The following is a 25681-nucleotide window of genomic DNA, read 5'->3' as shown; positions in this document are numbered from 1 at the left end:
ATTTTACGATTTTCACGTTTTAACATCGTTCTAATTACATAATCGCGATTACGATTTAAAATCGATTAATCGAACAGCCCTATTCAGGAACCACCTGAACGTAAACTCTAGCTCAGGGGTCGGCAACCCAAAATGTTTTAGATCCATATTGGACCAAAAACACAAAAAACTAATATGTCTGGAGCCACAAAAAATGAAAAGTCTTGTATCAGCCTTAGAATGAAGGCAACACATTCGGCATGTTTCTATATTAGTTAGAACTGGGGGGAGATTTTTTTTTTCATTATGCACTTTGAGAAAAAAGTCGAAATGTTGAGGAAAAAAGTTTCGACTTTATTCTTGAAATTGTATTTCAACATTTATCTCGACATTTCGACTTTTTTCTCGACATTTTGACTTTTTTCTCAAAGTGCACATTAAAAAAAAATCTTCCTCCTCTCAAAAATGTTTTCTCCTGCACGGCCTCTTACTTACTCTTACTCTTCCTTACAAATCTTCGTTAACAGAAATGTTGAAATGTAATATTTATGCTACACATTTTTACAGCATTGGTTCAGAATGTTTGCGTCATGTTTGTCCTCCTACAGAAACCACATTAAAACCAAAAATATATTTCCCTCCCCCATCGATTTCAATTTTCAAACATTTTTGAAAAATCTCCAGGGAGCCACTAGGGCGGCGCTAAAGAGCTCTAGAGCCGCGGGTTGCCGACCCCTGCTCTAGTGTGTTAGAGTCAGTAGTCATAGTTGCAGCTATAGAACAAGACTATAATAGTTAGTCTCAAATATAGCTTGGTGGTAGATATGCTGCTATAGGCCTATGCTGCAGGGGGGACCGACATGATCCAAAACGTACGAAAAAACGTACGAAAAAACATACGAAAAAACGTACGAAAAAACGTACGAAAAAACATACCAAAAAACGTACCAAAAAAAAACGCACGAAAAAACGTATCAAAAAATGTACGAAAAAACGTACCAAAAAACGTACGAAAAAAAAACACACGAAAAAACGTACGAAAAAATGCACGAAAAAACGTACGAAAAAACGTACAAAAAAACGCACGAAAAATCATATGAAAAAAACACACGAAATAACGCACGAAAAAACGTACGAAAAAATGTACGAAGAAACGCACGAAAAAACACACGAAAAAACGTACGACAAAAAAGCACGAAAAAACGTACGGAAAAATGCACGAAAAAACTTACGAAAAAAAGTACGACAAAACGTACGAAAAAACGTACGAAAAATCGTACGAAAAAAACGTACGACAAAACGTACGAAAAAATGTACGAAAAAACGTACGGAAAAAACGTATGAAAAAAACGTACGAAAAATCGTACGACAAAAAAGCACGAAAAAACGTACGGAAAAATGCACGAAAAAACGTACGAAAAAACGTACGAGAAAACGTACGAAAAAACGTACGAAAAATCGTACGAAAAAAACGTACGACAAAACGTACGAAAAAACGTACGAAAAAACGCACGAAAAAACGAAGAAAATGTCGAGAAAAAAGTCAAAATTTAATAGGGGGGGGGGTAATGAAATGATGTCCTTACCACCTTACACTTATAGAACAAGACTATAATAGTTAGTGTTTAGTAAAGCCTATAGTTAGTGTTTAGTAAACCTCTAGCTGGTGTTGGTAAATCTCTAGGTAGTGTAAACTCTAGTGTGTTAGAGTCAGTAGTCATAGTTGCAGCTATAGAACAAGACTATAATAGTTAGTCTCAAATATAGCTTGGTGGTAGATATGCTGCTATAGGCTTATGCTGCAGGGGGGACCGACATGATCCGCTGGGCGGTGCCTCTCACCCTTCTTCTCCTCTCCTCTTCCCTTCCTCTCTTCTCCTTTTCCATTTTTATTTATTATAAATATCTCATAACTATCATTTTTGTCCATCGCTCCTGTAGTTTCTTGTGCCGGCCCCCTTTTTTTCTCTTTTATGCATGTTTGCAGGCTGGAGCCTCGGGAGCTGCGTGCTGGCCTGCAGTGCCGGTCCCCCCTCTGGTCAATCCGCTGCTGCTTCCACCTGCCTGCTGTGCTGCTGACGTCCCCGACTCCCCCAGTCTGGCCTTCGGCAGGAGGGTCCCCCCTTATGATCCAGGTCCTGGTCCAGGTTTATTCCTCCTAAAGGGGAGTTTTTCTTGCCAATGTTTGGCTTAAAAGGGAAAGTTCGTTTTTTTACAACCTGGACCTTATTTCTGGCATTTTTTATGGTCGTATACTCACCCAGGCAAGTTTGGTGTCATTTGGAGTCCTTAGGAAGATATTAGGAGTTTTTTTGCGAGCCGCTTCTCCATATAACAGTAGTGAACGGGGCACAGCGGGACACAGACGATGCAGCGTCTAAATAACACATGATTGTCGCGAAACTCTTCATTTCTTTTATGAATCACTAGATCTGCTTCCAGGACCTGTTGTCTTCATCCGGGGCTGTGTGTGTAACAAATAAATCAGTTTGTAAACAAGACCTCTGAACTCATGACGTCATCTCTGTGCGCGCACTCTGTCCTCCGTTCAGTGAGCTCTTCAGCCGTATACTCCGGCTCAAAACGGTAAGGACGTCCATCATATTCAAAGTCGTCGTCCACAACCTCAGAATTTGACAAATATTCAGACATGTTTCAAATAACTAACAGTAAACTAACAGTAGTGAACTCCAGCTGTACACGGAGCTGTGTCTGGGATGCGCGCACAGAGATGACCGGGTACACGAGTATACGACCATAAAAATTGCCAGAAATAAGGTCCAGGTTGTAAAAAACCGAACTTTCCCTTTAAGGCTTTTCTCCCACTAGGGGAGCCAAAAATTGACTTACCTGCCATTGTTTATGTAATAATTGCTCTGGGATTTATGTTTATGTTTATGTTTATGTTTATGTTCATGTTCTGTTGTATTAGACGTAGGGCTGTTCGATTTTGCCCAAAAATAAAATCTTGATTTTTTTCTCTCAAAATCCGATTTTCGATTACGATTACGATTATTTTGTGAATTGACAAAAGGCAAAGAAATGATTTCAAATATGCTGTTTTTTTATTGAACATTTGCCCCAAAATGAATGAATAAAGTGCAAAACTCTGTAAAATAAGTTGAAAAAAAGTTTTAAAAAATATAATAAAATATAAAGTTTTATCTCTGAAAAAAAATCAGCAAATCAGCACTTGCAAACATACAGTAAGTTATATTTCCAATTAAAAAAAAAATAAATAAAAAAAAAAAAGTGAAAAATCGATTTTACGAGTTTCACGTTTTAACATGTTCTAATTACATAATCGCGATTACGATTTAAAATCGATTAATCGAACAGCCCTAATTAGACGCTATATAAATAAAATTGAATTGAATTGAATTGAACCACCTGAACGCCACGTTCAGGAACCACCTGAACGTACCTGAACGTGGCGTTCAGGAACCACCTGACACGCCTGCGTTTGCTCGTGACTGAGATAATGAATATCTTTACAGCTCTGCAGCGTCGACACCTGCGGTTGCTCAACACGCCTGTGTCTCAACTTCCTCTTACGTCAGAGTAACTACCGTCCTACTCTCTACGGGTGGCGGTTCGGGCCTGAAGGGGCAGGATCAGCTCCTACAGACCCCCGACCCCCCGGACAGGAAAAACCGGGTCCAGATAAACCAGGACCAGATAATCGGGAAGGTCTCCAGGAGGAATCTGGACCAGATACCTGAACGCCTCAGCTGGCTGCTCAGGGAGAGGAGGAGCAGTGACTCCCAGGTGACCCCTGACCTCTGACCCCGTAGTCCAGGATCCTCATACGTCCATCAGATGGTTGGAAACGGAACCAACGGCCGTCGAATCAGTTACCAGTTTACAGTAAAAAATGTCATTCATTAGATCACTTTTAATAAAAAAGAGCCACTATTATAGTCTAGTCACTCAGGGGTCGAGTACCACGTCTTGATGTATTAAAACACAATAATAATAATAATAATAATAATGAATGCATAAATAAATGAATATTTACAGAAAAACACAAATAAAGATATAAAAGAATACTTGTGTTTATTTATTTACCCAGTTATTTCTTTCTATCAATATGTGTTTTGGTCCGATAATAAACACACTGATAAATGAACGAATGAACAATTCAATAAATGATTAAACCGAATTTAATTAAATATAAAACTTATAAAAAACATATTATAAGAATGACAAAGAAAGTATATATATACATATAGAATAAAAATGAAATATAAATGTATAAAAAGATGACGAGGACAATGAAAAAAATATAAATACTATTTATATATATTTAAGAAAAAGAAAGAAGTGCCAAATAAATAAGAGAATGGTGTCAAATAAAAAAATAGATCCATAAATAAAAAGGGAAAAAAGTATATAAACCAACCTACAAACATATATAATTAATGTATAAATAAATGAATATTTACAGAAAAACATAAATAATTATATAAAAGAATACGTGTGTTGATTTATTTATTGTTTTTGTATGATGATAAACACACGGATAAATGAACAACTGAATCAATACATTTATTTACCCAGTTATTTCTTTCTATCAATATGTGTTAAACACACTGATAAATGAATGAATGATGAAACAGAATTAAACTATATATAAAACCTAAAGATATTATAAGAATGACATGAAAAGTATTGACATGAATAAAGAATAAAAATGAAACATATGAATGAATAAATTAATGAATTTATTTCGAACATGTATATAAAAATAAAAATAAACAGTAACATCTTCATCTGCACATAGGTTCGATAAAGGAGTAGGAAGAAGTTTACACTTTTTCCTTTTTCCTATTTCCTACCCCTTTATAACTCTATGACTTTACATTATTGCTATTATTATATCTACACAATATCCATATAAATATAGTCTATATAAATACTAGGTAAAAATGCCTATTACTACATAATTATCCATATAAGTATATAGAATATATAAATATTACATAAATATAATATAAATATATATATATTTATAACATTTATATATATATATATATATACACACATATATATATATATATATATATATATATATATATATATATATATATATATATATATATACATAAATATTATATCAATAAATAAATAAATATATATATATATACACTATATAAACTACATAAATATCCATATAAATATATATATATGCTACATACATAAAAAAAATATTACATAATTATAACTATCTCTCTCAACATATAATATATACTACATAAATATCCACATAAATATCTAAATTTAGTATATATATAAAATATATATATATATATATATATATATATATATATATATATATATATATATATATATATATATATATATATATATATATATATATATATATATATAAAGTATATAAAATAAATATATATAAAGTTAAAGCTAAATATAACTGCTAAAAAGTGTCAACTATACAAATAGATCCATAAATACTAATGATTAAGTACATAAACCAACCTACAAACATATAAATAACGCCACCAGCTCATTGGCTCTCGCAGCCGTCAATCAGCGCGGGTTGCTAGGGCGCGGACCAACCAGCGCCGAGGGGGGCGGGGCGTTGCTAGGGAGGTAGGTTTGGTTGCGTCCCCGCCGCCGCAGCCATTCAGCGGTTAGAGTTGGGCAGGATCGGACCGGCGGAGCCGCGGACCCGTAACGCTTCTCCTGGACCTGAACCCGCACCCAACCCCCCCCTGTCGGGCTGGACGACTCCCCCCGGGCCGGGAGCGGAGCAGGACCCGCGGGTGAGTCCCGGAACAGGACGGGCTAGCCCGCTAAAGGGGCTAAAGGCCGGTGTTTCTGCCAGTCCTGCTACCTGCCGAGAAATGCTACTCCAAAGCTCTGCGCATGCGCACAGGCGGTTTTCAAAGTTTTGATTCCCACGCCCATCATTTCTGCACGATGTAAAGATAAGATAAGATAAGATTAGATAATCCTTTATTTCTCCCTCCCTGGTTAGTAGCAGTACACTTAACACACACATGCAGGGGAGGCGGGTAAGAAATATATATATATAATTACAAGATATGGACAGTATATACATTGCAATGGGAAAAAAGCAGGTAGAATGAGTGTGAGGTAGACAGACAGACAGACAGACAGATATTGCATAGATATTGCACGTGTGGTTATTGCACATCTTGTTATTGTTAAAATTGATAATATGGGATGTTGAGTATTTGATCCTTCAAAATACAATGATCCATGACATGAATTGTATTACACCTTGTGAACATTATACGATAAAGAGAAAAAAAATCAATTCTATGGCTTTACCACCTGAACCACCTGAACCACTTGAACGCCACGTTCAGGTGGTTCCTGGATGTGGCGTTCAGGAACCACCTGAACCACCTGGACGACCGGAACGAGGCGTTCAGGAACCACCTGAACCACCTGGACGTGGCGTTCAGGACCACCTGTTCTGCCAGTTCTTGCTACCTTGCACAGTCGATTTTTCAAATTTTGATTGCCAATCATTTCTTGCACGATGTAAAATTGATAATATGGGATGTTGAGTATTTAATCCTTCAATACACTACCCATGACATGAATTGCATTACACTTTGTGAACATTATACGATAGAGGAAAAAAACAACAACAATTCTATGGCTTTATTTGATATTCATTCAGTCATTGGCCTTTATTTAACCAGCAGGTCATTAAGAACATTCAAGAGAGACAAGGAAGTGGTTTAGGGAATAAAACACAGTAAAATTGTGGCTCTACAAAGGTAGAAAACCATTAGGTAACATTTCTTGGCAAAGCAGCAGAGATTGGCAGAACACGGTCCTGCTGGGGGTGTCATGTTTCACGGTGCAGGTTATTCAGGGGTTGATTCCACCTGATACCAGGGCGTAAAGTTAGTAGCCTGCTGTAGCTCTTATTCCAGCTTAGATAAGTTTAAAGACACGTTATGTAGCAGAACCAGCTCTGGCCACATGGGGGCGTAAACCTGGGACAACACTGTGCTAATGAGACGGGACGGTCCGGCTCGCTGTAATAGGGCTTAGTCGTCCTGACGTGATGACGCCATGATGGAAGCTACATTAGCTGCTCTTCGGACCACCCCGCACTGTGTACAGACATGCTCCCTATTCGTTGTGTCTTATTTGTAATCGTTATGTATATGACAGTAAAGTATAACATCTGAATATTAGTTTATATAGCTTAACTACAATTTGTAACACTTAGTTAACACATGCATGCTGCTACAAACAAAGCACTAACAGTTGCTAGAATTGAGCGCAGCTTACCTTTGACCGGATAACCGTGTTTCCACTGTTTGCCGGTTTTGTGATCTGAAGCTCCTGCACTCATCCATTTGTGAATGAATGAATGAATGAAACTCCAACGACTATAACAACGGAACTGCTCCGAAGTGTAGGCGCTCACACCGCAAACAAGCTAGCCGAAGACGTGGGTTGTTGAGAACTGCAGCAGTAAATCCTCGTCGGAGCTCCACTCTTTAGTAGGGATTTCATATGGATCCAAACCGTTAATAATCATTATTTTCTCCATATACCGCTCCCTGGCTTCCTTGTTTAAGGTATCTCGGTAAATTCCAGTTCCTTTCCGGCATTTTAACATCTTTTTTTTTTGGTTCCGTCTGTTCACTTGGTGCTACTACACTGCTGTTTGTTTGCACTCACTAGGCATCCAACATGGCCACCGCGTCTCAGAATGCACCATGGCGACCAAGCCCTATATTGTATAAGAAGAGCTGGACAAGCTCCCCGTAGGGTGTGCTTTGGACACGCCCACTTGGTTTAGCTGACTCTGCATAAGCTAACATGTGAACTTATAGTGTTTATTTTGTATTTAGGTTTCAATACCAAGAAAGGAGGAGGATGGTTTGCAGCGGGAGTTTAGCTGAGGCTCAGTTAGCATTGTGATGTTGTGAAATATCGTGATATTGGGACATATCGTGATATTATCTTGATTTTTTGCGATACAGTAATCCTTGGTTTTTCGATGTGGTAGGACAAATTGTGACTGGTGCTGCATCCTGACTCCACTCTGTTGTGTATTTTTCTTCTAAAGCTAGCCGTGCAGGTGTGTATTTTCGAGAAAAGAACATAGTTATGGGTCATTGTTGTTGCTCTTTTTTCTTCTGGACAAAAAGATTCTTATAAACCGACATGCCACCATGGATTATATCTAGAACTGTAATGAACGATTCAAAGCTCCCGCTCTTGAGCTGCTGCTGAAACTCATTGGTCGTTCTCAGCTTGTTGCTAAGCAACCAACGTTATTGACACAGGAAGTGAAGAAGCGGGGAGACTGTTTAGCCAATCAGAATGTAGAACACAATGCAAATCCGTGAAGCAGCGAGACGTGAAAGGTGAACCGCGTTATCGCCAGGGATTACTGTATTTATTTTGTATTTATCTTTCTTTTTTTAAGTGTCAATACAAAGCGAGAAGGAGGAGGATTTGCAGCGGGAGTTTAGGTGAGGCTCAGTTAGGATTGTGAAATATTGCGATATTTCCTTGATTTTTGCAATATTTTTGCAAAAAATGTCACCATGTTGATCCCAGGTGCAAGAAATAAACTTGAGTCTCATTAAGAGGTGAACGAGAGCAAACAAGTTGGTTTTAGTGGGAAAAGAAAAGAAAGAAAACATTTCTCTGGAAGTAAATGTGATAAAAAATTTAGTTTGCCGTCGTCCCTAGAAAAAGTAGGATTGGTGCTTCGCTAATAAAACGTACCTGTAAAGGATTTCTGATATGAATGTTGGATGTAAATAAAGACATAACAAGAGCGTTAAACATGTACCTCCCCGACGATGCAGAGCCAGATTATTGTGCTTTTGAAGCCCTGGTAAATGTCTGGGACACGCCCACTTGGTTTAGCTGACTCTGCATAGGCTAAGCTGTGAATTTATAGTATTTATTTGGTATTTATCTTTATTTTTAAGTGTCAATACCAAGCCAGAAAGAGGATGATTTGCTGCAGGAGTTTAGCTGAGGCTCAGTTAGGATTGCGAAATATCGTGATATTGTGAAATATCGCAATAGTTCCTTGATTTCTGCAAAAATATTGCGATATTTTTGCAAAAATATCACCACATTGATCCCAGGAGCAAGAAGTAAACTTGAGTCTCATTAACGAGGTGAATGAGATCAAACAAGTTTGTTTTAGTGGGAAAAGAAAAGAAAAAAAAAACTATTCTCCGGAATTAAATGTGATAAAAACTGAGTTTTCTGTCGTCCCTAGAAAAATCTGCATAGGCTAACCTGTGGATTTATAGTGTTTATTTTGAAGAAGGAGGATGATTTGCAGCAGGAGTATAGCTGAGGCTCAGTTAGTGTTGTGATATTGTGAAATATCTTTTTCACCTCGCGATGTTGTGAAATATCGCGAGGTGAAAAAGAGCAAAAAAAGTTTGTTTTAGTGGGAAAAGAAAAGAAAGAAACACCTTTCTGGAAGTAAATGTGATGGGAAAGGAGTTTGAAATATGCCGGCTGATCTTTTCTCGGTTACGATAACGTCGCCACCACTGAGCTCTTCAGGTGCCGTCGTCTGTAGAAAAAGTAGGATTGGTGCTTCACTAATAAAACGTACCTGTAAAGGATTCTGATATGAATGTTGGATGTAAATAAAGTCATAACAACATCGTCAAACAGGAACCTCCCGTAGAAGCCGAGCCACGTTATTCAGAAATAATCATCCAATGCCGACTACGATCCCAAACTACATAAATCCCATTAAAAGCCTGTCGGTGTTTTGAATCAGCGTTTGGAGGCTCGTCCCGCTGAACCGGGCCGTTGCTCATCTCCTGAGTTTCTGGAAAGTTAGTCATGTCGTCTGAACGCAGACGGGAGGCAGAAGGGAGGCCCGTCTGCCCGACGGCTGCCAAACCGCCGCGTCACGACTGAGTCGTCCGTGGGAGAGACTTCATCACCCAGCGGTTCCTCCAAACGGGTCACCCGGAGGCCGGGCGTCACCCTGGCAACCAGCCCAGCATCTCACACTGAAAAAAATACATCTAATAACATATTTAAATCTGTGATATTAACAATTAAAAATGAAGTTTGTTGCTTTACATGAATACATCTCGGTTTGAACTTAATCTGCATTTGTTCAAAAAACAAGACATTGTGCATTTCTTTCCTTAACAGCAAGTATTTATTATTATTTATTATTTAATCCCAAGCAATCTTTTCATTTACACACAAACAACAATTTTAATCTATTGGGCAGATTGACCAACGTTTAGATGAAACATGCTTTATTTGTTTAAGTAGAACACCACAGTAAAAAATCTACTTTAAAAAAATTAAGGCAACTTTTTCGCATGAGATTTTTATGTAGATCACGAAAGACTAGTCTTTGTATAAACTACTTAATTTTTAGTATGTACAAAATTAATTTGCAAGTAAAGTCGACTTAATTTTTCCTTTTTTTTAATTTTTTTTCTTTTCTTTTTTTTTCTGTTTTCCTTTTTTCTTTTTCTTTTTTTCTCTTCTTTTTTTTCTCTTTTCTTTTTAAAGTCAACTTCATTTTGATAAAGTAAATTTAACGAAATTAAGTTGACTGTACTTGCAAAATGTATCACTTACATACAAAAAATTAAGTAGTTTATACAAAGACTAGTCTTTCTTGATCTACATAATAATCTCATGCAAAAAGTCTTATTAGACTTATTTTTTTTAAGTAGATCAAGCAGAATATTTGTATCCATGCAGCCGCGAGCGGTGATGCAACGCAGGTAAACAAACCCGGTCCCGACTCGGCTCTGGTAAAGTTTTTACTGAATTATTACGGGATTGTGAGGCCGGATTCTCCCCTTCCTCCACCGTCCTGGATCAGGGTGGATTGTGGGTATTTCTCTGACATCTGAGCGGTTAATCTCGTACCTCTGGTGTCAGCTTTCATGTCTTTCATTGCTTCTCTCTACCAGTTTAAAGAGGCTTTTATGATCTTTTTTTGAGTGATTTACGTTCACGGTGATCCCCCCTGGGAGTCACCGGAGGCCCCGCGGAACAAAACAAAACTAGTTTTCAGTTTCCAGGGTTGGTGAGAAACGCTGCTCTCAGGTTGGCTCGCTGTGATGTCATAGGGGGCGGGGCTTCCCTGTACGGCTGCTCTCCACCAGCCATCGTATGGAAAGTTGAGGCCCGAGCTGCAGCAGCAGCAGATCCAGCACATTTATTTTCCAACCTGGTGGATCCACTCCAGCTTTGTTTCCATCCCGTCTCTAAAAATAACTTTTTATTTTTTTTTTAGTGAGGGAAAGTTGGTCAGTCGTGTCTCTCTGAATGCAGTAAACGTGTTTTTGTTTCCCCACAACGCTTTGTTTTCTGAACGAGGCCCAGGCTCTTGTCTGTTGTGTCAGCTTGGCTGCAGGCCTGGGCATTGTGGGTAAAATTACTACATGTGTGATTCCTGAACTTGTCAATGTTTACACGGGAAGTAGCTATCTTAGCTTCTGAGCTAAAGGTGATGATTGAATGAAGTTTTGTTATGATTATGTCTGGAAAGCAGCAGGAAGAAGTGAAGTTTAATCGGTGCTTTCCCTCCTCTGGTTCTGTCCGAGGTGTTTGCGGGAACGTACCGGTTCCCGGGTGATGTTCCTGGTACCCCTTTTCCACCAAAACCGGTTCCAGTTCTGGTTCACAACTCGTTCAACTTGGGAACCAACTGAGAACCGGTTTGTTTTTCCACAGCTTGGGTGCAAACGTCAGTTACGTCGTTGCAAACGTCAGTTACGTCGTTGCTAACGTCAATTACGTCGTTACTAACGTCAGTTACGTCTCTGCTAACGCCAGTTACGTCTCTGCTAACGTCAGTTACGTCTCTGCAAACGTCAGTTACGTCTCTGCTAACGTCGGTTACGTCTCTGAAAACGTCAGTTACGTCTCTGCTAACGTCAGTTACGTCTCTCCAAACGTCAGTTACGTCTCTGCTAACGTCAGTTACGTCTCTGCTAACGTCTGTTACGTCTCTGCTAACGTCAGTTACGACTCTGCTAACGTCAGTTACGTCTCTGCTAACGTCAGTTACGTCTCTGCTAACGTCAGTTACGTCTCTGCTAACGTCAGTTACGTCTCTAACGTCAGTTACGTCTCTGCTAACGTCAGTTACGTCTCTGCTAACGTCAGTTACTCTGCTAACGTCAGTTACTCTGCTAACGTCAGTTACGTCTCTGCAAACGTCAGTTACGTCTCTACTAACGTCAGTTACGTCTCTGCTAACGTCAGTTACGTCTCTGCAAACGTCAGTTACGTCTCTGCTAACGTCAGTTACGTCTCTGCAAACGTCAGTTACGTCTCTACTAACGTCAGTTACGTCTCTGCTAACGTCAGTTACGTCTCTGCAAACGTCAGTTACGTCTCTGCAAACGTCAGTTACGTCTCTGCAAACGTCAGTTACGTCTCTACTAACGTCAGTTACGTCTCTGCTAACGTCAGTTACGTCTCTGCAAACGTCAGTTACTTCGTTGCAAACGTCAGTTACGTCAGTTACGTCTCTGCAAACGTCAGTTACGTCTCTACTAACGTCAGTTACGTCTCTGCAAACGTCAGTTACGTCTCTGCTAACGTCAGTTACGTCTCTGCAAACGTCAGTTACGTCTCTGCAAACGTCAGTTACGTCTCTGCTAACGTCAGTTACGTCTCTGCAAACGTCAGTTACTTCGTTGCAAACGTCAGTTACGTCAGTTACGTCTCTGCAAACGTCAGTTACGTCTCTACTAACGTCAGTTACGTCTCTGCAAACGTCAGTTACGTCTCTGCTAACGTCAGTTACGTCTCTGCAAACGTCAGTTACGTCTCTGCAAACGTCAGTTACGTCTCTGCTAACGTCAGTTACGTCTCTGCAGACGTCAGTTACGTCTCTGCAAACGTCAGTTACGTCTCTGCAGACGTCAGTTACGTCTCTGCAAACGTCAGTTACGTCTCTGCAAACGTCAGTTACGTCTCTGCAAACGTCAGTTACGTCTCTGCAAACGTCAGTTACGTCTCTGCAAACGTCAGTTACGTCTCTGCAAACGTCAGTTACGTCTCTGCAAACGTCAGTTACGTCTCTGCAAACGTCAGTTACGTCTCTGCAAACGTCAGTTACGTCTCTGCAAACGTCAGTTACGTCTCTGCAAACGTCAGTTACGTCTCTGCAAACGTCAGTTACGTTTCTGCAAACGTCAGTTACGTCGTTGCAAACGTCAGTTACGTCGTTGCAAACGTCAGTTACGTCTCTGCTAACGTCAGTTACGTCTCTGCTAACGTCAGTTACGTCTCTGCTATCGTCAGTTACGTCTCTGCTAACGTCAGTTACGTCTCTGTTAACGTCAGTTACGTCTCTGTTAACGTCAGTTACGTTGTTGCAAAACGTCAGTTACGTCGTTACAAACGTCAGTTACGTCGTTGCAAACGTCAGTTACGTTGTTGCAAACGTCGGTTACGTCTCTGCTAACGTCAGTTACGTCAGTTTCGTCGCGCAAACGTCAGTTACGTCGCCGCAAACGTCAGTTACGTCGCCGCAAACGTCAGTTACGTCGCCGCAAACGTCAGTTACGTCGTTGCAAACGTCAGTTACGTTGTTGCAAACGTCGGTTACGTCTCTGCTAACGTCAGTTACGTCAGTTTCGTCGCGCAAACGTCAGTTACGTCGCCGCAAACGTCAGTTACGTCGCCGCAAACGTCAGTTACGTCGCCGCAAACGTCAGTTACGTCGTTGCAAACGTCAGTTACGTCTCTGCAAACGTCAGTTACGTCGTTGCAAACGTCAGTAACGTCGTTGCAAACGTCAGTTACATCGTTGCAAACGTCAGTAACGTCGTTGCAAACGTCGTTGCAAACGTCAGTTACGTCGTTGCAAACGTCAGTTACGTCGTTGCAAACGTCAGTTACGTCTCTAACGTCAGTTACGTCTCTGCTAACGTCAGTTACGTCTCTGCTAACGTCAGTTACTTCTCTGCTAACGTCAGTTACGTCTCTGCTAACGTCAGTTACGTCTCTGCTAACGTCAGTTACTTCTCTGCTAACGTCAGTTACGTCTCTGCTAACGTCAGTTACGTCTCTGCTAACGTCAGTTATGTCGTTACTAACGTCAGTTACGTCGTTACTAACGTCAGTTACTAACGTCAGTTACGTCTCTGCTAACGTCAGTTACGTCTCTGCTAACGTCAGTTACGTCTCTGCTAACGTCAGTTACGTCTCTGCTAACGTCAGTTACTAACGTCAGTTACGTCTCTGCTAACGTCAGTTACGTCTCTGCTAACGTCAGTTACGTCTCTGCTAACGTCAGTTACGTCTCTGCTAACGTCAGTTACGTCTCTGCTAACGTCAGTTACGTCGTTACTAACGTCAGTTACTAACGTCAGTTACTAACGTCAGTTACTAACGTCAGTTACGTCTCTGCTAACGTCAGTTACGTCTCTGCTAACGTCAGTTACGTCTCTGCTAACGTCAGTTACGTCTCTGCAAACGTCAGTTACGTCGTTGCAAACGTCAGTTACGTCTCTGCTAACGTCAGTTACGTCTCTGCTAACGTCAGTTACGTCTCTGCAAACGTCAGTTACGTCTCTGCTAACGTCAGTTACGTCTCTCCTAACGTCAGTTACGTCGTTGCAAACGTCAGTTACGTCTCTGCTAACGTCAGTTACGTCTCTGCTAACGTCAGTTACGTCTCTGCTAACGTCAGTTACGTCTCTGCTAACGTCAGTTACGTCTCTGCTAACGTCAGTTACTTCTCTGCTAACGTCAGTTACGTCTCTGCTAACGTCAGTTACGTCTCTGCTAACGTCAGTTACTTCTCTGCTAACGTCAGTTACGTCTCTGCTAACGTCAGTTACGTCTCTGCTAACGTCAGTTATGTCGTTACTAACGTCAGTTACGTCGTTACTAACGTCAGTTACTAACGTCAGTTACGTCTCTGCTAACGTCAGTTACGTCTCTGCTAACGTCAGTTACGTCTCTGCTAACGTCAGTTACGTCTCTGCTAACGTCAGTTACGTCTCTGCTAACGTCAGTTACGTCTCTGCTAACGTCAGTTACGTCTCTGCAAACGTCAGTTACGTCTCTGCTAACGTCAGTTACGTCTCTGCTAACGTCAGTTACGTCTCTGCAAACGTCAGTTACGTCTCTGCAAACGTCAGTTACGTCTCTGCTAGCGTCAGTTACGTCTCTGCAAACGTCAGTTACGTCTCTGCTAACGTCAGTTACGTCTCTGCTAACGTCAGTTACGTCGTTACTAACGTCAGTTACGACGTACGTGTTGGTTCATGTTGTACATAATTATTACCACAGGAAGCTGAAGCTGGTAAACATGAGTCTAAAATCATCTCTAAGAGTCTCTAGAGGGAAATATTGCAGCCTGCAATAAAACAGTGGTCAGTTCATGATACTTTCTCATCTCCTAATTTTGATACCTAATAATACAATGTCAGTGTTGAACATGAGACAACAATATTGAAGAATTTATGGATTTCACCTTGTGATTGGTGATCGGCCCTCAACATCCTGATCGCTGCATCTCTAGTTTTTACCTGACATTTTTTATGTTATGTTTAGGGCTGGGGATCGATTCAAATGTCAAGAATCGATTCGATTCCGATTCTTAAGATTCAGAATCGATTATCAAGATCTGATTTGATTCGATTCGATTAGATTCCGATATTTATTTGGGTTAGTGTTATTAAAACAGTTTTTTGAGCTGTTGCATGAATGATATGACTGTAGTTCTGCAACATATTACTACTAGTATTATATTGAGATTCAACAGCAAGTATTGCAGCTAATGATGCTGTAAGGACCAATCAGCTCCCAGAATGCTGATAGAACTGCTTTCAGAAACATCGTGGTCAGAATTACCAAACAGATCCCGGGAGGAAACAGACGTAGGAAATCGCTTTTATTTTTTCCCACATTCTGTTTTTATTTGTTCCATTTTCGCTCTATTTTGGTTTTTAATTTTTGAGCATTTGGTTTTTTGCACTGAAAACTTTAATGTTTTCATACCTTTAAACATATTTAAAGGAAAAACACACAGACACACAGTGCTAACACACAGACACATAGGAGCACATCTCACTCACCCCCACCCACCACATACACCAACACCACACACACCTGTACAGCACCACCACCACCCCTGTCACCAGAATCTCTGGACACCCACACTATCAAAACACTCATCTCACGCAGAAAAACAAAGCACAGGAATGTTTTTAGATCGAGCTATGTTTTTAATGCTCCATTAAAGCACCATGATGAGCGCGCGTTCGGCACAGACATCAAGATGGCTGTGCTGAACGTGCGCTCTCTTTTAAACAAATCCTTTATTATAAATGACCTGATTTTAGACAGGAAACTGGACTGTATTCTCCTTACAGAGACATGGCTTGGCACAGATGCACCTGTTGTTCTCACTGAGGCCTCCCCGCCAGATTTTAACTTTCTATTTTCTACCAGGGGGGGCAAGAGAGGGGGTTCTTTGAGGAACAGCTTTTGTATTTGGTCAACTGTTCTCTTCAGACGGGTGTCTTCCCCGCCGCCTTTAAAACGGCGGTGGTGAAGCCCCTTCTGAAGAAGAGTGGGTTGGACCCCAATGTTTTAAATAACTACCGGCCTGTATCCAACTTACCGTTTTTAAGTAAAATTTTAGAAAAACTTGTTTTTAATCAAGTGAATGAATTTTTAAACTCAACACACATTTTAGAGGCTCATCAGTCCGGTTTTAGGATGAACCACAGTACAGAGACAGCACTTTTAAAGATTTTAAATGACATCAGGTGCAATTTAGATAACCAAAAACTCACAGTCTTGGTTCTGCTGGATCTAACCGCCGCCTTCGATACAGTAGACCATCACATTTTATTAAACAGACTGAAGCACCTGGTCGGCCTCTCTGGTACTGTTCTTAAATGGTTCACGTCCTACCTCACTGATCGAAGTTTCTTCGTAAGTATGGATACATGTTCCTCAGGAACCTATAAGATAAAGTGTGGGGTCCCCCAAGGGTCAATTTTAGGTCCAACTCTTTTTAATCTGTACATGCTGCCCCTTGGGGACGTCATCAGGAGACACGGCATCAGCTTCCACAGCTATGCTGACGATACGCAACTGTACATCGCCGTGTCTCCTGATGACACAGGGCCACTTGATGCCCTTTTTAACTGTATTTTAGACATCAAGTCATGGATGGCAGCAAACTTCCTACAGCTCAACCAGGGCAAAACAGAGATTTTACTCATCGGTCCCGAAGGCCAGAGAGAGAAACTTTTACCAAAGTTACAGGATTTTAAACCCTCAAAATCAGTTAAAAATCTGGGCGTGATTTTTGACTCTGAGCTCACTTTTATTCCACATATTAAAAACATAACAAAGATCGGTTTTTACCATCTTAAGAACATAGCCAGAGTCCGCCCGTTTCTCTCTCAGGCCAGTACGGAGGTGCTAATGCATGCTTTTATCTCATGTCGTTTAGATTATTGTAACGCCCTGCTCTCTGGTCTTCCTAAAAAGAACATGTACAACCTACAATTATTACATAATTCAGCCGCACACGTGCTGACGAGGACCAGAGGGCGGGAGCACATTACACCTGTTTTAAAATCGCTGCATTGGCTCCCCGTGCGCTTCAGGATCGATTTTAAGGTTCTTTTACTAGTTTTTAAGTGTCTTAATGGTCTTGGGCCTTCTTATTTGTCTGCACTACTTTTACCCTATCGACCCTCACGGACCCTGAGGTCCTCCGGCCTTTTAACCATACCAAAAGTTAGAACCAGGACACACGGGGAGGCGGCATTCAGTTTTTATGGTCCCCGATTGTGGAACAGCCTCCCGGAGAACCTCAGGAGAACCTCAGGGGAACCTCAGCAGAACCTCAGGGGAACCTCAGCAGAACCTCAGGAGAACCTCAGGGGAACCTCAGCAGAACCTCAGGAGAACCTCAGGGGAACCTCAGCAGAACCTCAGGAGAACCTCAGGGCCGCAGAGACTGTTGATGTTTTTAAAAAGAGGCTCAAGACCCATCTCTTTAATCAGGCTTTTAACTGACTCATTTAACTCTTTTACATTTCTTATGCTCACCCTTATTAGGGCCCGAGCACTTGCAGTGCGAAGGCCCTATTGTAATTGCAGGAATTATTCTTCTTCTTCTTCTTCTTCTTATTGTTCTGACAAAAGGAAGGCCTTTTTGCCCCCCTAAACGTGCCCAAAAAGTCACCAAATTTTACATGCAAGTCAGGCCTGGCGAAAAATTTGATATTTAATGGTTTGCATTAATGGGCGTGGCAAAATGGCTCAACAGCGCCCCCTTGAAAACTTTGTGCCTCAAGCCCCACAATGCGGTTTGTCGTACATGCACGAAAATCGGTACAGACCTGTATCATGGCGCAACTTAAAGAAAAGTCTCTGGGCGTCATGTCGAGAAACCGAACAGGAAGTCGGCCATTTTGAATTAATCGTGTCATTTTGGCGAAATTTATGCCATTCCTTCGGCAGTTAATTCAGCCCGAACCGTAACGTGCACCCAGGTGTGTTATACATCAAAATGTGCGTCTCCGTCCTCCGACACCACGCATTACTTTTCTCTTTCAAAAGCGTTACCGTGGCGACGCTAGACACCAAAAAGCGTGCCCACCCTTCATCTGATTGGTTCAGACAGAAAAAACTTTGCGCCTCAAGCCCCATAATACGGTTAGACGTACATGAACGAAAATCGCTACACACCTGTATCAGTACACAACTTAAAGAAAAGTCTCTTGGCGCCGTGGCCGAAACCGAACAGGAAGTCGGCCATTTTGAACATTCTGAATTAATCGCGTAATTTTGGAGCAATTTATGCCATTCCTTCGAGAATTAATACGGCCCGAACCGTATCGTGGACCCAGATGTGTTATACATCAAAATGTGCGTCTCCATCCTGCGACTACACGCATTACTTTTCTCTTTCAAAAGTGTTACCGTGGCGACGCTAGACGCCAACAAGCGCACCCCCCCTTCATCTGATTGGTCCATATTTGATAGTTCCCCAAAAGGCACCAAATTTGGCATGCAAGCCAGGCCTGGTGATAAATTTGATATTTCATGGTTTGCATTAATGGGCGTGGCAAAATGGCTCAACAGCGCCCCCCGGAAAACTTTGTGCCTCAAGCCCCACAATACGGTTTGATGTACATGCACGAAAATCGCTACACACCTGTATCATGGCACAGCTTAAAGAAAAGTCTTTTGGAGCCATAGCCGAAACCGAACAGGAAGTCGGCCATTTTGAAATCTGATTGGTCCATATTTGATAGTTCTCCAAAAGTCACCAAATTTTGCATGCAAGACAGACTTGGCGACAAATTTGATATTTCATGTTTTGCATTAATGGGCGTGGCCTAACGGCTCAACAGCGCCCCCTAGAATACTTTTCTCTGCCATAACTTTTGAATGGTTGGACATAGGAAGTTGTGGGTGGTGTCATGGGATTCTGTAATGAGTCCTTAAGCTTTGTTGGCCTTAATTAGCCCCGCCCCTTCTTCTGATTGGTTGTCCCGATTTTCTGCTATAACTTTTGAATGGTTTGACATAGAGAGTCGTGGGTGGTATCATCAGATTCTGTATGGAGTCCTTGACCTTCATTGGCCTGAATTAGCCCCGCCCCTTCTTCTGATTGGTTGTCCCGATTTTCTGCTATATCTTTTGAATGGTTTGACATAGGAAGTCGTGGGTGGTGTCATTTCTGATATGCTTATGGGGGGCGGTGGCCTTGAGTGCGAGGGCCCGTTCATCGCTGCTTGCAGCTTTAATTTTTATTGAATCTTACTGCTCTGTTTTATATTTAGTTTATCCTTTCTTACCGTATTTTATTTTTGTTTAATCTCAATGTTTTATCTAAATATTTTAGTTGTTATTTATGGTCTATTTTATACATTTTACTGTTTTATTATTTTAGTTTTTAATGTCTTACTTTCTAGACATACTTTTAGGATTTTATGTTTGTATGTTTTATGTTTTTTATAAACTCCTTTAGTGTATTTTATCCTGTTTTCTTGTAGCTTTTATCTCCAGTGTTTCCTCATGGGGAGCCTCCATGCTGGGAGTGACTCTGGCCTGCAGGGGGTCGTCCTGGGGGTGGTTCTGGCCTGGATGGTTGTGGAGCTCTGCACCACGGCTTCACCGCTGTGGTGTGGACTCCTCTATCCGTCCGGGCCGGGATGGTCTCTGTGGCCCCCCCCCCCCCTTGTAGCTGCGGGCTATGAGACCTCCTGGCGTAGACGGCTCCCTATTACCGTTTCCTCACCTGGATCCTCTGTGCCTAGCCATGTCTACACCATGTGTCTGCGTGCGTGTCTGTGTGTGTAATTTAGGAATTTAGGTGAATTGTAGTGTGCTTTTGTCTGCGGGGAGGGGGGGGGGGGTGGGGGGGGGAGGGCATTAATAAGTTTTATGTTTATTTGTTTTTTCTTGTTTTTTTTTTTTTCTGTTAAGCACTTTGTGTTTCATTATTTGTAGGAAAAGTGCTATATAAATAAAGTTTGATTTGATTTGAAAAATCATGGCACCAGTTATTCTCGTGTCCAACAAAACATTCCTTTTTTGGGGATAAACCAAAAAATAACCAAAAGTTGTAATGTAATGATGAAAAAAAAAATACATAAATAAATAAAACAACCCCCCCCCCCCCCACAAAAAAAAATAAATAAAAAAAATAAAAAAAAAAATCGATCTTTACACATATGAATCGATTTTTAGGAATTAATATGAGAATCAATTTAGAATTGGGAAATCGATTTTTTTCAACACAGGCCTAATTATGTTTATGTAATAACATGCTCGGGGATCATGTTTTAGTCTCTGGAAGGATCCTAGAGAAAACTTCTGTTGTAAATAGATGATATATTGAATTGAATTGAAGGCAGCGACTGGTTTGGTCGTCGCGGTAACAGAGGAGCCGTTTCTCCTGAGCAGGAAGAAAAACCTGTTGGTTTCTGCTGATAGATCAGGTAGATTATCTTGACGGGTCGTTGCAACTCTTCTAGATCTTTAGATAGATCTTTATTTATTCAACTACGTGACTGAGAAGTCAGGATGGTATCAGTCGGATCTCCTCTCGGTCCTACCGGGACCCGGTCCAGCTCTGAGAGGATTCCAGCAGAGGGGAAGGTTTCAGCGCCGGGATCTCAAATGTGCAGCTGACCCCGTTTCAACACCCGGCGCCTAAAATAGTCCGATCGGCGCCGGCGACTTGATCTGAGCTTGTTTTTAGTGGCGGTGTTGTCAGCTGCTAATGACCCGCCGCAGATCCCAGAGGATCTCTAACATGTTGGTGTCTGGAACAGGAACGGCCGGTTCTGAAGCTGCAGGTTTGCTGGGAGTTAAACCTCCAGAGAGAAATCCAGGGCTGGGGATCCATTCAAATGTCAGGAATCAATTCAATTCCGATTCTTAAGATTCAGAATCAATTATTACACTGCAAAAACTCAAAATCTTACCAGGAATATTTGTCTTATTTTTAGTTAAAATGTCTAATTTTTAGTCAAGAAAGTAATTACCAGAAAAATAACTTATTTGACAATTTTCACCTGTTTCAAGTATAATTTTCACTTGAAATAAGTAGAAAAATCTGCCAGTGGGACAAGATTTATCTTCTCATTACAAGCAAAACAATCAGATTTTTCTACTTATTTCAAGTGGAAATCTACTTGAAACAGGTGAAAATAGTTGTTTTTTTTCCAGTGATGATTCTTGTTTTAAGTGTAATGAGATTTTTTTTGACTAAAAATGAGACATTTTAACTAGAAATAAGACAAATATTCTTTTTGCGTTTTTTTGCAGTGCAAGATTTGATTCTTTTTTTTTTTTTTTTTCTTTATTATTATTTTTATTATCCTCACATCTTACATTACAAAGCTGATGTACAATTGGTTTACAATTTTGTCAGGGAGAAAGAAAAACATCAGCATGTCAAAACAGAGCTGTTGCCCTATAGTTGTGTAATGTTGAAAGAAACAAAACCTGCGTACATTTATATTTTTTAGGTAAAACGAACAAACAGAACTAACTAAAGACAAACATACACACAAAAAAAAAGGGAACAATGATGAATCAAAACAGGATGTATGGGCTTGTAACAGCGACTTAATTCAGTTGCAGGGAGACCAAACTACGATATTATAAGGGTTTGGATTAGGGCTGTTCGATTAATCGATTTTAAATCGTAATCGCGATTATGTAATTAGAACGATGTTAAAACGTGAAAATCGTAAAATCGATTTTCACGTTTTTTTTTTTACCTTGTCTGCACACATATTAGTGATTGATACCATATTAATGATTAATGTCTTGTTTTATTTAATTGGAAATATAACTTACTGTATGTTTGCAAGTGCTGATTTGCTGATTATTTTTTCAGAGATAAAACTTTATATTTTATTATATTTTTTAAAACTTTTTTTCAACTTATTTTACAGAGTTTTGCACTTTATTAATTCATTTTTGGTTTTATAAGAGCAAAGTTTGCACTTAAAGCCCAATGGGGCAAATGTTCAATAAAAAAACAGCATATTTGAAATCATTTCTTTGCCTTTTGTCAATTCACAAAATAATCGTAATCGGATTTTGAGAGAAAAAAATCGAGATTTTATTTTTGGGCAAAATCGAACAGCCCTAGTTTGGATATACACACACATAAAATGATGTACGTATAAAACGCATAAAACCTGGCAGTCCTTCAAACCAACAGGGAAATGACCGAGAAAGTAAATGAGTGGAGACGAGTAATTCAGTTTCTAGATAATCGTGACTTTTGTATATAGGAGACCCATTTTGGCCATGACCTTGTGAATTTATCCATTTGTAGCCGAAGTGAGAAAGTAATCCTTTCCATTTTATATATTTCATTAACAATATCAGTCCATTCCTCCCAAGATTTGATTCTATTCCGATATTGATTTGGGTTAGTGTTAATAAAACAGTTTTTTTAGCTGTTGCATGATTGATATGACTGTAGTTCTGAAACATATTAATACTAGTATTATATTGACATTCAACAACAGCTAATGATGCTGCAATCACCTCCCAGAATGCTGAAAGAACTGCTTTCAGAAACACAAATTACCAAATAGATCCAGGAAGGAAACAGAGACGTAGGAAATCGGTTTTAATTTTTCCCACATTCCGTATTTCGGTTTTTAATTTTTGAGAATTTGGTGTTTAGCATTTTATGCAAATGTAACCCCAAGACAGTACCGGTATATAAAGTAATGAAATGTAGACAATTTATGCAATTATAACTGAAAACCTTAATGTTTTCATACCTTTAAACATATTTAAAGGGAAAAACATGGCAGTAGTTATTCAGATAGATAGATAGATAGATACTTTATTCATCCCCGAAGGGAAATTCAACTGTAGCAGCTCATCAAAACATAAAAAACAGCCACACTTCCACTCAGGCAATAAAATCCCATTAATATTTAAATAAACATGAAATAAAAGGTTAAAACTAAGTGCAAAATAGCATATAAAATGCAAAATAACATACCGCATTCAGACTACCAGCCAATATCCGATTTTTAGCCCATCCAGATTGAAACTGGATGACTCTTTTGAAGTCTGAACAGTCCCAAACCGCATGAGATCCGATTTTTGCAAACCAGCTGAAAACCACCTCCGGGAGGTAGTTTCATATCCGATCCATATCACATTTGGGCAGATGCGTGTCAGTCTGAACATCCAAACACTCAGATCGGATATGACTGTCCCACACGCTCCAAACCACCCGCCCATTTCCAGTTGTGGAGCTACTCATCCTTTCACAGAGAGCATGTACAATCTCTGATGTCACGTCAAAAACTAGTATTTGTAGTTTAAGTGTTGCAAATTCACATTACAAATCATGTTTTAATAGCAGAAAAAAAGACCGCATTTTCACGTACGGCGCGCGTCGCCGCGTCCCCTACGCCGTAGGCTCTGCGTCGGTGTAACGCGGGACCATAAATCAGCCTTCAGTCGCGCTGTGACTGAGCCTGAACCTGCAGCCCGTCAGCTCATCAGGAGGAGAGGTTAGAGAGCGGCTGCCAGTTGTTCATTGCTGGTTCGTTTTGTTAACTCTGAGCTTTGTTGGTTGGTTTGTTAGTTTGCTGGTGGTTTTGTTCTGAACACTTTTCTCTGGGACGCCGGGTCCCTCCGCCGAGACACAACTTTTGCGGTATGCGTTCATTGTTATGTCTAAAAATGATGCGCAGTGCCGACCCAATCAGAAACGGTACAGATATTTTGGAATTTTCTTATATACCGTATTTTCTGGACTATAAGCCGCTACTTTTTTCATAGGTTTTCAACCATGCAGCTTATACAAAGGTGCAGCTATTCTGTGGATTTTTCTTCCACTGCTCGGGGCGCTCTAACCGGAATTAGAATCAAAACCATGACAAAATTAATGCAAAGAAGAATACGCTACTTCTTCTTTAGCAGATAGAAGTAGAAGCAGATTTCAAACAGATAAATAGATAAATAAATAGCAGTTATTTTCTCTTGGTTCTGTCCCGTTTTAATCAGCAAAGTTGCTGCCGTGTTAAAAGACACTGTTAGGAAAGGATCTATTTAGGTACAAACATGTACATCATTTACAGTTCAAAATCCTTCTGTACATGTAGTAAATATCTAATCTAACAACAGAAATATCTGCGGTTTGCATATCTTTTTTTTTTTAATAGAGAGGATGCGGCTTGTATGCAGGTGCGGCTTGTATATCTTTTTTTAATTATTTTTTTAAAAATAGAGCGGATGCGGCTTATATACATAGTCCAGAAAATATGGTATATAAAAAATAATAAAATTATAAAAAAATAAAGGATCCCCATAACCTTTGATCGGGTGGGCAGGACGCACGTTTGGGTGAGTACAGCCCACCCCTGCCCCAAAACCAGCCTCGAGTTCCAGTACTCAGAGGTCCGACGGGAGGATTAGAGTGATATGGGGCAGTGTCAAACGATTTAAAATATTGCAGTGTATGCCCAGCTTTACAGGTATGGAACAGCATGTGAGCTGGCTCCATATTGTTATTGTTTTTGATGTCGCAATTACATGACTTCACACCAGAGACATTCAATAAACTCTACAGCCCACTCCGGTTGTGTTTCCTGTATCTGTGTCCCGTGACTGCCACGCCCCCTTAGGAGACAGGAAGTAGGTCCTGAGTCTATTGAGTCCTATGGGAAAAGTGAATGTGAGCACAGATTATTACCAATTCCTTCGCCCCATAGTAACCTAAGTAAATATGGGACCCATTTTTCAAAAGCCACAAACCTTCTGAACATTCTGACACCAAAATGGACATTTTCAGACCGACAGATTAGGAGAAAATGAACTTTGTTTGAGACCTGTCTCTGTCTGAGCAACACACTCTCGCTAGATTTGGCTCTCATCGTTTTCCCATCGGATAAAATGAAGTTTAAAACTAAAATAAAACTAGCTTCTTTGCTTAATAATACTGTTATTTTTATTATTTAAGTCTTTTTGGAAGAAAGTTGTACTGTATCTAGTGTTGTATGTTCCAAAACGATGTAGGGAGAAGGGTGGCCACGCCCACTTAGGAGACCGGAAGTGTATACCATTTCAAACCATTGCCAGTAACGGCAATGCGCTATCTTGTGTATAGAAGATCTTTGAATCAGATATGAGTCAGATATGAATCAGATTTGCCTGCAGTCTGAACGCGGCC

The 25681-nt window shown here is 40.3% G+C and overlaps 1 protein-coding gene across 4 annotated transcripts in view; it reads left to right on the top strand.

Moving 5' to 3' along the window:
- The first annotated feature begins 5624 nt into the window (after positions 1–5624).
- The window catches only part of numb (NUMB endocytic adaptor protein), an 80181-nt gene continuing 60124 nt past the window's right edge, over positions 5625–25681 (top strand). For all 4 annotated transcript variants that reach the window (XM_061744076.1, XM_061744073.1, XM_061744075.1 and 1 more), the window contains exon 1: positions 5625–5765. The gene's annotated coding sequence lies outside the window, so the exon portion shown is untranslated. The remainder of the gene's footprint in view (positions 5766–25681) is intronic.

Source organism: Cololabis saira, chromosome 16 (genome assembly GCF_033807715.1).
Source record: "Cololabis saira isolate AMF1-May2022 chromosome 16, fColSai1.1, whole genome shotgun sequence".
NCBI classification, from domain to species: Eukaryota; Metazoa; Chordata; class Actinopteri; order Beloniformes; family Belonidae; genus Cololabis; species Cololabis saira.
The sequence above is the reverse complement of the archived record's forward strand: the minus strand, read 5'-3'. Positions and strand labels throughout refer to the sequence as shown.